The sequence below is a fragment of the Panthera pardus genome, unplaced genomic scaffold (genome assembly GCF_024362965.1).
Source record: "Panthera pardus isolate Hobbes unplaced genomic scaffold, ASM2436296v1 HiC_scaffold_12, whole genome shotgun sequence".
NCBI lineage: Eukaryota > Metazoa > Chordata > Mammalia > Carnivora > Felidae > Panthera > Panthera pardus.
The window spans coordinates 43,768,294-43,781,248 of NW_026526677.1; the positions used below are offsets into that span (position 1 = coordinate 43,768,294).

At 46.1% G+C, this 12,955-nt stretch overlaps 1 long non-coding RNA gene across 1 annotated transcript; it reads right to left on the reverse strand.

Moving 5' to 3' along the window:
* Positions 1 to 337: 337 nt before the first annotated feature.
* LOC109271350 (uncharacterized) lies at positions 338 to 2,642 on the reverse strand. The gene is made up of 2 exons (XR_002081937.2): positions 2,530 to 2,642; positions 338 to 748 (listed from the first exon to the last, which is right to left on the reverse strand). It is a non-coding gene; the product is annotated as an uncharacterized LOC109271350 (long non-coding RNA).
* Between the last annotated feature and the right edge of the window lie 10,313 nt (positions 2,643 to 12,955).

Consider the following 12,955-nt stretch of genomic DNA (forward strand, 5'->3'; position numbering starts at 1 on the left):
GCCTGGCCCAGGCTGGAGGTACAGCAGGAACTCAAGAAATACCTCCTTTTATCCAACAACTGTGGGTAGGACTCCCCTATAAGTCAACTTCAGCCTTCTATCTGTCATTTTTTGTCGTGTAACGTATCACCACAAACATATCGTCTTTAAAAAGCAGCCATTCATTTAGCTCAAAATTCCATGGGTCACCACTTAGGCTGGGATCTGCTGGATGGTTCTTCCAGGGACCCATGGGGCTCATCCACACGGCAGCGGTCAGCGAGCAGTGAGTGGCCTCACTCACATGTCTGGCAATTGGCTGTATATCAGTAGGGTAAAAGAATGTAACTGGGCCACCGGTCTCAACTTCTCACAGGCTGTTTGGGGCTCACACACATGAGAGTAAGTGCATATTTCCAAAAGGAGTAAGAGGGCAAGTCACCGTGCACAAGTTTGTTAATGCCTGTGTGGCCAAAGCCAGACACATGGCCAATCCCAGATTCAAATGGTAGAGAAACAGACTTCACCTTTGCATGGAAGAACCTCCAACGTCACATTGCATGGGTGCGTACATCTTGGGATGGGAAGAATCGTGGCCATTTTTACAGCTACCTCAGAAGTGAATGCTTCTTCCGTGGCTGTCTGTACCCTATGGCATTGCTCGCACAAAAAGTAAATCTCCTCCATGAATGTCAAAAAGTCTTCCATAACTTTGCCGGCATTCCCGCAAATCAGTGCCACGATGGTGCCATGATCTCCAGCCTAGAAGCTTGCAAGCAGGAGACAGAGACAAAAGAACAAATGCTTAAATTATCTGATGAATGTCAGATACATTAAACTAATTTATGTAATAATGTAAGCACAGTGATGGGAAGGTAATATGAGAGACATAAATTATACATTATTATTGTCAGTTCTAGCACTTATCTTAGTAGTGTGTCAAAATACATCCTGATACGTTAACATTTATAGAAATGAACAACAAGTGCTTGTGCTCAGGGATCTGGCAGTGAGAAGCTGGATGTCATTTGCATGTATGCACCCAGCCATCGTTGTCTTTCCAGGGAATGATAAGGTAAAAAAAAGAGGGTGCCCAATCTTCTTGGCTCCCTTAGAGGGCCTTGGGCTCAAATCCCCCCGCCCCGGGCATGCATTTCAGGGTATGGTCAGCATGGAAAGCCATGGCCGAGCATGGTCTTGGGATCAGACTGACAAGCTTCTGGCTCTTTGATCCAAGTTGTCTCATCTCTCCAAACCAAAGTTTTCACATCTGTGAAATGGGAATGATAATTCTATCTTCAAAAGATTGCCGTAAGGACAAAATGATAACATTTTGTTTTTCTTCTCACTGAGGTACCTCTTGGGTAGTGGCAATGAGATGTATCTGAAGCAATCTTAAACATTGGGATTCCGAAGGAAAACCGTCCTACTTGTCTGGAGCACAGTTAACAACTGCCCGACCATAGTTTTGTTATTTTCATTCCATCTGTAAGATACTGTCTGATGTCCCCCTTTCCCTGTTGTGTAATGGCCAAACTATAATTATCCTGCCCAGAGTATAACACCAGAGTGTAACACTAATAGTAACCTCCTAGAGCTGGTGAGTTCTGCAGAGAACTATGGATTAATCTTGGACACGTCCGGGGACTGGCCTCTAAGGCTGGTAAGATTCAGGGTCTGAATGACTCAGAAGTGTCCAGACATTAAAGGAGCCCATAAGCAGGACAACTCCTACAGGGAAATAAGGCCCTGGGGAGGGGAACCCAGCATACAGGGTCAGGCAGGTGGGCAACCATCCTCTGGGGTGATGACCCGAGGATGATGGCCCATCCCAAGGGAGTCAAGGGTAGACCTCCATCTGAGCCAAAGCCAAGCTCTGAGCACAACAACCCCAGGGGAGGGGAACTGAGTGAAAGAGCAGACAGAAGCTTTGTAGAGAGCTCCAGAGGGAGCACCATGTACAGCCCACAGAAGCTTATCATGTCTACCCAGTAGAGGTGAACCAAAGCCGTTTCAGTCCTGCCTGCCCAGTGTGCCTCTGGTCTTGATGCATAGGCAGGCTGAATCTACAGCAGGGACTCAAGGGCACTAAGCCCAGAAGTGGGAAGCTGGAGAAGAAGAATCTAGAGGTGGGGGAGCCGCGATGGTCCCGGACCCCTGAAATCCATCTCCCTTCCTTTCTCCTTCCTTAAGAGCCCCACCGCCTGGCCCTACTATTCTTTCCACGGTTCAAACTCAGGGAAGTCCAGGTTCCCTTCTATACCTCTACTTCTCCATTCTGAGCAGATGCCAAAAGTCCTAGCCACTTAGTCCATTCTCCTCCTGGACCAGCTGCCTCCCCAGGCTGGGACTAGGCCAAGGCAGGCAAGAAGCCCGAAGCGCAACATATAAGAAGGTGCTCTCCTTGGGTTTGTGTAGCTGCAGGCTGAGCACCTAAGGGAGTGCCTTCTTCAGTAATGCATACTGGCTTCTTGCCTCACCCTGGTCCTGGCCCTAGCATCCACCCCCAGGCCTGTGTGTATAATCCTGGGGTGGCTACAGTGAACATACCTGGAGGGCAATCTTCAGGGACACAGCTTGCTCTGCCCCAGCAGGCCACACTGGGAAGAGGAGAGCTGCCCAGATCCCTGGTGGATAAGAACACCTTCTCTTGGCCTCTTATAGACCCTGGGGAAATAAGCAGAGATATTTATGCATATCCAGTCCTCCTCCTCCCCTGTCTGGGAGGCCCCCATGGCAACTCCATCACCCATGGAATAACAACCGACATCCTCAACTTGGCGTTCAAGGTCATTGCCTGTTCTATCTTTTAGTACACTCTGCTGTGACCACTTACGGTATAGCTGGACTGGACGGTGAGCATCTCCAGGGCAAACATTACCTCCCCTCCCAGTGCCTGGCACATAGATATCTGATGAATTACTGGGTACCTGTTCTGTGCAGATGCTGTGTCGGTACAGAAATCACCACGGACCAAGGCCCTGCTTTCTTGGAGCTTATGCTCTAGTTGGGAGATACAAACTAAATACAAATTAAATACATAATACACCACATGATACATATGCTAAGAAGACATCCTCAACTTGGCGTTCAAGGTCATTGCCTGTTCTACCTTTTAGTACACTCTGCTGTGACCACTTACGGTATAGCTGGACTGGACGGTGAGCATCTCCAGGGCAAACATTACCTCCCCTCCCAGTGCCTGGCACATAGATATCTGATGAATTACTGGGTACCTGTTCTGTGCAGATGCTGTGTCGGTACAGAAATCACCACGGACCAAGGCCCTGCTTTCTTGGAGCTTATGCTCTAGTTGGGAGATACAAACTAAATACAAATTAAATACATAATACACCACATGATACATATGCTAAGAAGACATCCTCAACTTGGCGTTCAAGGTCATTGCCTGTTCTACCTTTTAGTACACTCTGCTGTGACCACTTACGGTATAGCTGGACTGGATGGTGAGCATCTCCAGGGCAAACATTACCTCCCCTCCCAGTGCCTGGCACATAGATACCTGATGAATTACTGGGTACCTGTTCTGTGCAGATGCTGTGTCGGTACAGAAATCACCACGGACCAAGGCCCTGCTTTCTTGGAGCTTATGCTCTGGTTGGGAGATACAAACAAAATACAAATTAAATACATAATACACCACATGATACATATGCTAAGAAGAAAATAGAGCCTGGCAAAGAGACAGTGAGACAGGGTGAGGGATGCTGTTTTAAATATAATGCTCTTATTGGTAGAGAGGAGACCCCCTTTTGTTGAATGTATTCTGTTTGGTGCAACCAGACCAACACATGACATTCAGCTACAGCAGGTAGCAGGTAGCAGGTGTCGGCAACAACAACCCCAGGCCAAGGATGGCCCCCATCTCCTGTTTTTATACGTGAAGTTTTACTGGAACATAGCAGTTCCCATTTGTTTACCTATTGTCTATGACTGTTTTCAGACTACAATGGCAGAGTTGCACAGTGGTGACAGAAACCGTATGTCTTTTGCAGAAAAAGTTTGCTGACCTCTGAATTAGAGACTCACGCAATATAATGCATCATCAGTTGCAGATTGCCATGTGAACAGACCCTAAATTCTACGGTAATGACTCTGTGTCATTCCCTTCCTCTGCAATAGGGATAGTGCTTTCTTCGACTCAATTTTCCTAGGCACTGTGTTGGTACATGGCCGCAGATCCCTCAGTTCCTGAGGGGGCGAGAAGGTGGAGGTGCCCAGAAAGCAGGCTTCAGCTGGTAGGGATGCCAATTCTCTTTTCATCTGATGTACAACCCCCCCGACACCCAACCAGCAATATCATTTTCCCCATCTCCCTGCAAAGCCAAGCAACTTTGCCCACCCATTTGCCATTCGACAAAGTCTTTTAAACAGATGACTTTTAATAAGTTAATCCATTCATTGTCTGGAGCTCTGAAAACTGACATAAAAGCACAATGACGCCTAATTAAACTTGTTCTGTGAAAACTAATTTGTCAAACCCAGAAGCACAGTTCATAGATAAATGCTAATATTTGAAAGTCAAATTAAAGTTGAAAAGGTTTGTAATAACAGTTAATTAACTCTTGTTTTGTTTTCCTTCACTGCAAACTGGAACCAACTGCATTGCGGGCGCCTCTTTAACATTTTGGACCACAAAGATAAAATTCAAAGCTTTGAGATACGCCTTTGATGTTGGTATTCTCTGCAGATTCGATATTATTTTAAGTCTCTTTGTTTAAAAATTCATTTTTATTATCCCTGCATGAAATGCATGGCAATTCCCCAAATAACGAGCCATCAGTGCAATTAACATCGTCGATCGACACCAGCGTCCTGATAATTAATACAGACGCGCTGCCTCCCCAGCGAGAACTGTGAGGGCTTGATTTTTCAGAGCAACTGTTCATTTACAGACTCAGCTTCAACCTAATGAAAATGGATTGTGAAACTTTAATGAACAAGACTTTGCTGTCATAATAATAAAGACTTTGAAACAACGCGGAGGCCTCCATAGCAAGCGTCTGGCGCCGTGCTTGTTGCTACGGTACGTCAAACCAATTAAGCCGTATGATGAATATTTACACCGAGGTTTTTTTCAACTCTATGACATAAGATAAACTCGTAAAAGTGAGCATTAATTCTGCATCAACAGTTTCTGACATTACATCGCAGCAAAGATGCATCCGCCCAGCCAAAAGGCTGTGTCTGCCCACCTCTGTTTTGTCTTAATAAATGTCAACAAAGGATTAGAATGCTCCAAAAATCCAATTTGCATGCACAGGTTGTGAATACAAGTGCAAAGAAAATATCTTCCTTGAGGTGTGTGTGTGTGTGTGTGTGTGTGTGTGTGTGGCTGGTGGGTATGTGTATAATAGTACCCAGGTGGGCCCGATCCATATGTTTGCATCTCTGTGCCTGGGGGAGTGTGTGTCTGCCTTATGCACATGGATGTGGGGGGTGGCGGGGAGTGGAGGAAGGTGTAACAGTGCATAAACTTGTTTGTGCATATGTCATATTTGTGTACACACATCTTTGAGAATGTACATATTAGGATGATTTTATGGGTTTGTTTGGGTTTCTATGACTATTCCTTGTATCCATTCAATGATTTTTATTAAGCATCTGTTATACTAGACAATGTGAAGTTACAGTGGTTATAAAATCTTTCAAAGGCATCTTTACTCAGAGAACTATGGTCTGGTGGGGGACCCTACACATCAATTAGTATCCAATCACAATAAAGCACGTTAAGTGCTAAGATGGGAAAAGGGAAGAGTATGTTGGGTGCAAATAGCAAACGCACAGAAGACAAATTAAGAGAAATTAGGAAAGACTTTCTGGAAGAAGGGGAACTTAAACCGGACTCGAAGATAAGAAGTTAGCCAGGCAAAGAAAGGGAGCCAGATGAAGAAGACACATCTGGGGGACTTTGTGTATAAATATGTACTATGCTTATGGCAGCTGGATTTTGTCTAGGGTCTGTGTGCGTGCACCTGTGTGTGTGCTCGAAAAAACACACGGATGCATGTACCTCTGTATGTCCAGGCCTCAGTGTCTGAGAATCCTAGCACTCCGTGGGGCAGGAAATATCTCAAAACCAGACACCGTTCCTCTGGATTAGAATGATACAACACGAGAGCAAAGGGCCATGACTTTGGAAGGCTCAGGATTCAATGACTCTGGATTCAAAGATCTGTTACCCCCATTTCTACTCTAACCCGAATTTGTAAGTCAAGCTGTCACATACCCAGGACTGCCTGAGCTTTGTATTTACAGATGCACGGGACTTCCCAGAGGCTAATGGAAGATGGATTTACCCCCTGATTTCACAAGCACAGTAGCGTAGCAATTTTTAGGTCGGGGATTTCCAAACAACCTTATCCTAGAAGGAAGAGTATCAGCCATAGGTGAGTCAACCATATTACAGTAACTTCTGAATCTAGCTGTATTTCAGCCATACACAATTGTGCACATGGGTATGGATACAAAAGCACAACTTCTGACACTACTGAAGTTAAAATAAAAATTCAAGAAGCTAACACTTTGCCACAGCTGCCCCTGTGCTTCTGAGACAAGCTGTATCCAGGCAGTGCAAGACTCCGCAGTTTGTTTTCCACTTGGACAATAGGTCATAACTTACACTATGTGCATCCAGAGCACATCCAGTTTCAAGGGGAAAAGCAATCTAGATGGGAGCTGGCCCAAAGAGCTGTCACAAACCCATGTACTTTATCCATGGGGAACCCCCTGTCTGGCATTTGGAAACTCATTTTACTCACAAAATTCCTGGACGTTCTGTTCCCAAACTTCTACTACTACTGCCTAGGCAGTCAACTAAAACTGTAAAGAAAGCTACTATTCACAGACGCCTCACCAATCACGATGACGTCGAAGTTTGTTCTGGCTCCATTCATCATGGGGGCAAACAGTCCCACCCATTTTCCCAGGGGCATGTCTGAGCACCGGTTGGTGTTCCTAATGAATGACTTCAAGTCCCCAAGACAAGGTTAAATTGTACTGTTTCCTCGGGTGAAGAAAGATACAAAGATCTGTAGTTAGGGGCGCCTGGGTGGCTCAGTCGGTTGGGCATCCGACTTCGGCTCAGGTCACGATCTCGCGGTCTGTGAGTTCGAGCCCCGCGTCAGGCTCTGTGCTGACAGCTCAGAGCCTGGAGCCTGTTTCAGATTCTATGTCTCCCTCTTCCTATGACCCTCCCCTGTTCATGCTCTCTCTCTCTGTCTGTCTCAAAAATAAATAAATGTTAAAAAAAAAATCAAAGATCTGTAGTTAAATAATTTTTTAAGGCTTTGAATCGTTAAAGGGTTAGCCCTTGGCCGTCCAGAAAGTTTAACTCTCCAGGTTCAGATTCACAAGCATATACTGAGTGCCAAGTAGGCATTAGGCTAGATATTTCTGCTAGTTGATCTCATAGAGATCAAAATCCTAAGAAGCAGAATTTATTGCCCCTATTTTAGAGATGAGAACATTGAGGCAGGGAGAAGTTGGGTTGTAAAGGGCAGGGACACTTCTTTTGGTTCTCTTTCTACTTCTAAATACTTCATCCAGAGACATGAGGACTTACAACAGATGCTTACAATGTCCCCATACGTGAATCAACAGGCAATGTCATCACTATTTGGAGGGCTCTCTTCCCTTTGCGCTTACCCAAATCCTCTGTCAGCATCATGGTCCTAGTTTGGCCTCCCTTTGAGGAACAACAGAAATAGGTACTTCTTGAAGAAAGATATTAGTTTACTTGGAGTGACACATCGGAGGACACAGAACCCCTTGACACACCTAAAGGGCTCGAGGATAGGAAAGTGACATTTGTGCTTTCCCCTGTGTTCTCTCATTTAGTCTGAACCACCTCCTTGTAAATATGTGCGTGTATAATGCACATATTACAGAATTCTTCTATGCTGTGCCAGTCACCGCACAAGCATTATCTCTACTATTCATGATGCAGCAAGTGGGTAACAGGACCCCAAGAAATCTGAGGGGCTGAGAGGTTTAGAAAGCTGCCCAAAGTTATAAAACATGAGTGGTAGGGTTGGGATTTGAATGGAGGCGGTCTGACTCAAGGCCCAGTATTCTTTCCCTTACGTTATGCCCCTCTGAGAATAAGCCCCGTGGTCCAAAGGGGCCAAGCCTGTCACTTCTGTGAAGGTCCCTCCAGTTTAGGGTTCATGATACAGAAAAAAAGATTGATTTTGTCTTATCAGGGCTATGGGGGCAGTTCAGCTCCCTGAGACTGGACTTTCCTGAATCTTATAAGGTGTGGGGAGAAAACCTGGTCCTGTGCCTCCTGAAGGCAAGAGGGCCTCATCACTTAGCCTGGAGACTTAGGCCAGAGACTTCCAAGGATCTCTGTACCTTAAGCCTCGCCTTGTCCAACCTCTTTGCAATATCCCAGGGGCCTTTATTGAAAAACTATCAGTGTCTTCAGATATCTCTCAATGAAGTCCATTCTATCTTTATACAGAGTTATTCTACAGAATGAAACTAGAGTTAAAATCTGTCTCTAGAGTTTCCACCCACTTGTCCAACACCAAGCCCTTCCTCCGTGGGACCTCTTCTCCATTCAGAGAGTAGAAGCAGTAAGGACACGTGCTCCTTTTCAGGATGCATACCCTGGGTCTGTCGGTGGCTTCCGTTCTCCTCAATGAGCTTCCGTGGGTCTCCGACTTGCAGACTGCCAGACAGACTGGCACCGAGCCCTTGAATGATCGAGCAGCCCTCTCTGCAGTCAGGCTGAAGGAAGGGTGTGTGCTCTGGTCAAGCTCCAGCCTCTATAGCCTCTGACTCTCAGACCTTCTGAGAAAGCCCCATCCCATCAGACATCCCAAAGGCCTCCTCTCCACCCTCAACATCAGAGTCCCGGACCCTTGTGAGTCAGCACCCCTAGGAGCCTAAATATCTGTTAAGTGCTTAGCAAAGTGCCTGGGGAGGAGTGCCCACTGAGTATATGGTTCTATTATTACTGTTATCAGTGTTGGTACCTGGCAACAGTATCTCAGGGTATTTAGCAGGAGCAGGAACTAAGGCTCACAAAACATAAATGGTGCTGATAAAGGAAATCTGGGTTCTCATCACAGTTCCACCATTCAAGATGAGAAGGAAGAGGAGGAGGAGGAAGAGAAAGATTTTTATCCTAAGGGCCACAAGAACAAGCACCAATTCTACCATGCTTCGAACCACCAGGCACATTGAATTGAACGCGTGCAACTACCCTGTGAGGTGGGTGCTATTATTTACTTCCATTTTATAGATGAGGAAACCAAAGCTTTGAGAGTTAGACACTTTGACAAGGTCACGTAACAGGTAAGCGATGGGATTCGAATCTTGGTAGCCCAAGAGTCCCTAAGCCCCTGCTATTAACCATTATAGAATATTTTCCTGTCACTAACTTGCAGTGTGAGTTTGGGCAAGACACTTCTCCTCCCTGGGTCTCGATTCCCCCTTGCCCTGGGTTTTCATACTCCAGTAGGCCAAAGAATTGACTTGCGAAAGGCAGTGGAGGTTCCTGGGGAAGCCGACTCTCCCTCACTGGGTGCGCCAAGCTCCACCTTCCTGCATCTGAATTCCCTCCTGGCTGCCAGGGCAGCTCTCAGACTCATCTGAACATGCAAATCAGAATTAATTATTCAAGACTGGGTCTACTTTGCATACCAATTCCATTTTCTTCTGTGTGGGAAGGTTCTCACCCCTTTTAACAGTTTAGAATAATGTGCATCAGACCTCAAAAATGAAAACAAAAGTTTAAAAAAAAACTGGAGGAAGAGGGATAAATTGGTTTCTTTTGCTGGTTGTTCCCCCTGGCCGGGGATGGGCAGGGCTGGCTGGAAACCAGAAGGACAGAGGAGCCTGCAGGCTGGGATGCTCTCTGCCATTAATGGTGGACAAAGGGCTCGTGAATTTCTTGATCATGTATACCTTTGAGAATCTATGGAGTCTCTCTTCCGAAAACAAAAAAGGTGCAAATCTACAAAATGTGGTCTACAACCACAGAGTGTACCCTGAGAATGCTCAGCCCTGAACCCCTTGTTAGGAAGACAGGAATGGCTCAAATCATAAATATTGTGGAGAGGAAGGCCCATGGGGTTCCTGGGCATACAGGTGCATCAGTGAGACTTAAGGAAGATGCCAGAGACATTGGCCCCCACATAGTTCAATATAGTTTACCTGAGATGCTTAAAGACCCTTGGGTCCTTCTCTGAGACCAAAGTGAACAAGGCCCATTTCAAGGCACCAAAGCCTTGATTGGCTAATGCAAGAGTATGTACTTAAAGGAAGATATCTTCAGGGGCCCTGAGTGGCTCAGTAGGTTAAGTGCCCAACTCTTGATTTCCACTCGGTCATGATCTCATGATCTGTGAGTTCAAGCCCTGCACCGGGTTCCATGCTGACTGTGTGGAGTCTGCTTGGGATTCTCTCTCTCTCTGTCCCTCCCCTGCGTGTTCTCGCTCTCTCTCTCAAAATAAATAAATAAACATAAAAAAAGACACATACCTTCAACCACATTTCTGCAGAAGATGTAAAAATATTATTTCTAACTTATACTATTTCATTTGATCACAACTATAAAAGTCACCACACAGAAACGAAGATGAGAGGAAAAGAAGTACAATTTGCATGGAAGTTATTGTTGAGTGTAACCATAGGTAATATTTTTTCTTTTTGCTGATTTTCTACATTTTTTTCTCTTTATTTTCTACAATAAAAAGTGTTGCCTCATGAAGGAAAACACATAAAGTTTACACTAAAAATTACAAAGGAAGACCAAAGATTAATAGTCTCTGCCCATGGGGACAAGTGGACTATATCACGGTATTAACAAATAAATAATTAGAAGCGGGTTAACTTGCAGGAATGGCCATGATGGACTGAACGCGGGCAGAGGAGAGAAAGCAGGCCGGAGGAGAAAGAGAAGGATGAACCGAAAGCTCATAGAGAGGCAGAGAGAGCAGCGCCTATGCTGGCAATCCTCCCCATGAAAAAGAGAGAGAGCGAAAAAAATCCCACCCTGGCTTCTGACTCCCTCAGGGGATCCTGCTGAGTTCTGTGACACAGATTTAATCTTTCCACACAATCCTCTCCTTGCCTAGGCAGGCTTAAGTGGGCTTGGTCTCACGTAACCAAATAGCACCGAAGACAGCTTGCGGCCAAACAGAATAAGAGTGTCTACTCTGTGACCAGGTGTCTGTGACATCCGGGTGAGTGCGGGTGACATCTGAGAAATTATGTGTAACATCTGCATGGGTGTGTTTGTGTAACAGGCCAAGTGTGTGTAACATCCAAGCGTTTGTGACATGTTGAGAGAGTGTGTGTGTGAGATCAAAGTAAGTGTATGTAGCCCTGGAATAAGTATGCATAGTTAGCTGGAGTCAATAAATGTTTAAATCTGTGACCTGTCAGTTGTAATTTCTATCAATTTCCCCTCCACAATCTGGGCTTACACTCAGCCCGAGGGTCTCATCTTTGCAAATCTCACCTGGGGCCGGGGCAAACGTTCTCTGGATGCTTTTCTGCCGGGGTCCACAGGCCTGCAGAGAGAAGGGCAGCCAGTCACGTTCACCCCCTCCCTGCTCCTCAGGTGATGTCAGCTGACTCTCCACAACCCCTTTGGAAAACTGATGTTCAGGGCCAAGGGGCAGGTCCCCCTTGATCGTAGCATCAGGGCAGGATCTCATCCAATGCTCAAAGCAAACTTTGGGGGTAGTCAAGACAGAGATAATGATTCCTCCATCACAGGCAAGTAAAACTGAGGTCCACGGTGATAAAAAGGCTCATCCAAGTCACATGGGTTAGGAGCAGTGAAGATTTGAACTCAATTCTCTTGACTCCACAGCCTGTGTTTTTCCCAAAATGTCACACTCCTCCCAGCTAGACCCAGCCCTAATCTGGTCTCTGTTCACTTCCTGTCTCCCATCAAGAGCCCCCCAAGATGGGCATCTGCTTCAACAGCAGGAGTGACATCAGACCCCACTTGCCAGTGGCTTTGAGCCCACAAGTGTAGGGATTGACACAGGGAAAATGGACACTGAGCCTAAAACTGTGCAAACTTACACCTGAGCAGTGCTGGGAAGGCAGATTCATTCTGCTGGTTTCCTGGCATTGATCTTCCTTGGAGCACTGATGACATAGAATCGCTACATCACAAAGCCCCACTAAAAATGTTTTGCCAAGGCTGAAGCAGAATCCAGAAAGTCCAGGAGATTTGGCCCGGCTGAACACTTCCTGTAACGGGGGTATGTTTCTAAAGCTCTACTGTAGCAGCATCCAAAGGGTGCTAGAAAGGCATCTCACTTGGCCAAGGCCTAGAAGAAGAATGTATTATTTCATTAGGTGTCAAGGCTACTAGGCTGTGTGGCCCTGGGGGGCTGGCCTTGTTTCGTGCTGCTTCCTTCCCGATGAGACCGGCCCAGCCTGTGAGGGCTATCTGCAGTAACCAGTGAAATTGTGTGGTTAACTCCTATCCCATCCTTAAACGATGTCTGCCTTTCCAAGAAGTGAATTTCTTCACCTGGGCTTGAAATTCCAATGGGATGTGCCATCTGGAGGGAAACCTCTGTTTCCAACCCCCTCCCCACCCGGGGATCAGACAGAACATTACCTTTCCTTGACGCCTCACTGTGAACAAAGCCATCAGAGCCTTTCTTGAGAGCAGGATTTTATGGGAAGCACGTGGGGAGCATAGAAGGGACCTGGCTGAGGTTGGGGAGAGGTGGAGAATGTGTAAATGCAAAGACAGTGAGCTAAAGTCCAGCAAACTGTACCGATGCTGCAATTTGCAGAAGGCCTATCCGCTCAAGCTCCAAGTGGAGATCCTTGTGTCTGAGCACCGATGAAATGACCGCTGCATGTTTCACATGCGGTGCTGTGGGCACTTCATATCCATGACCTCTCTTAATTTCTTGTCCTTCAGGTCTTGGGCTCACTAGTTTGCACCAATAAAGGAATTCATGGGCTGAAA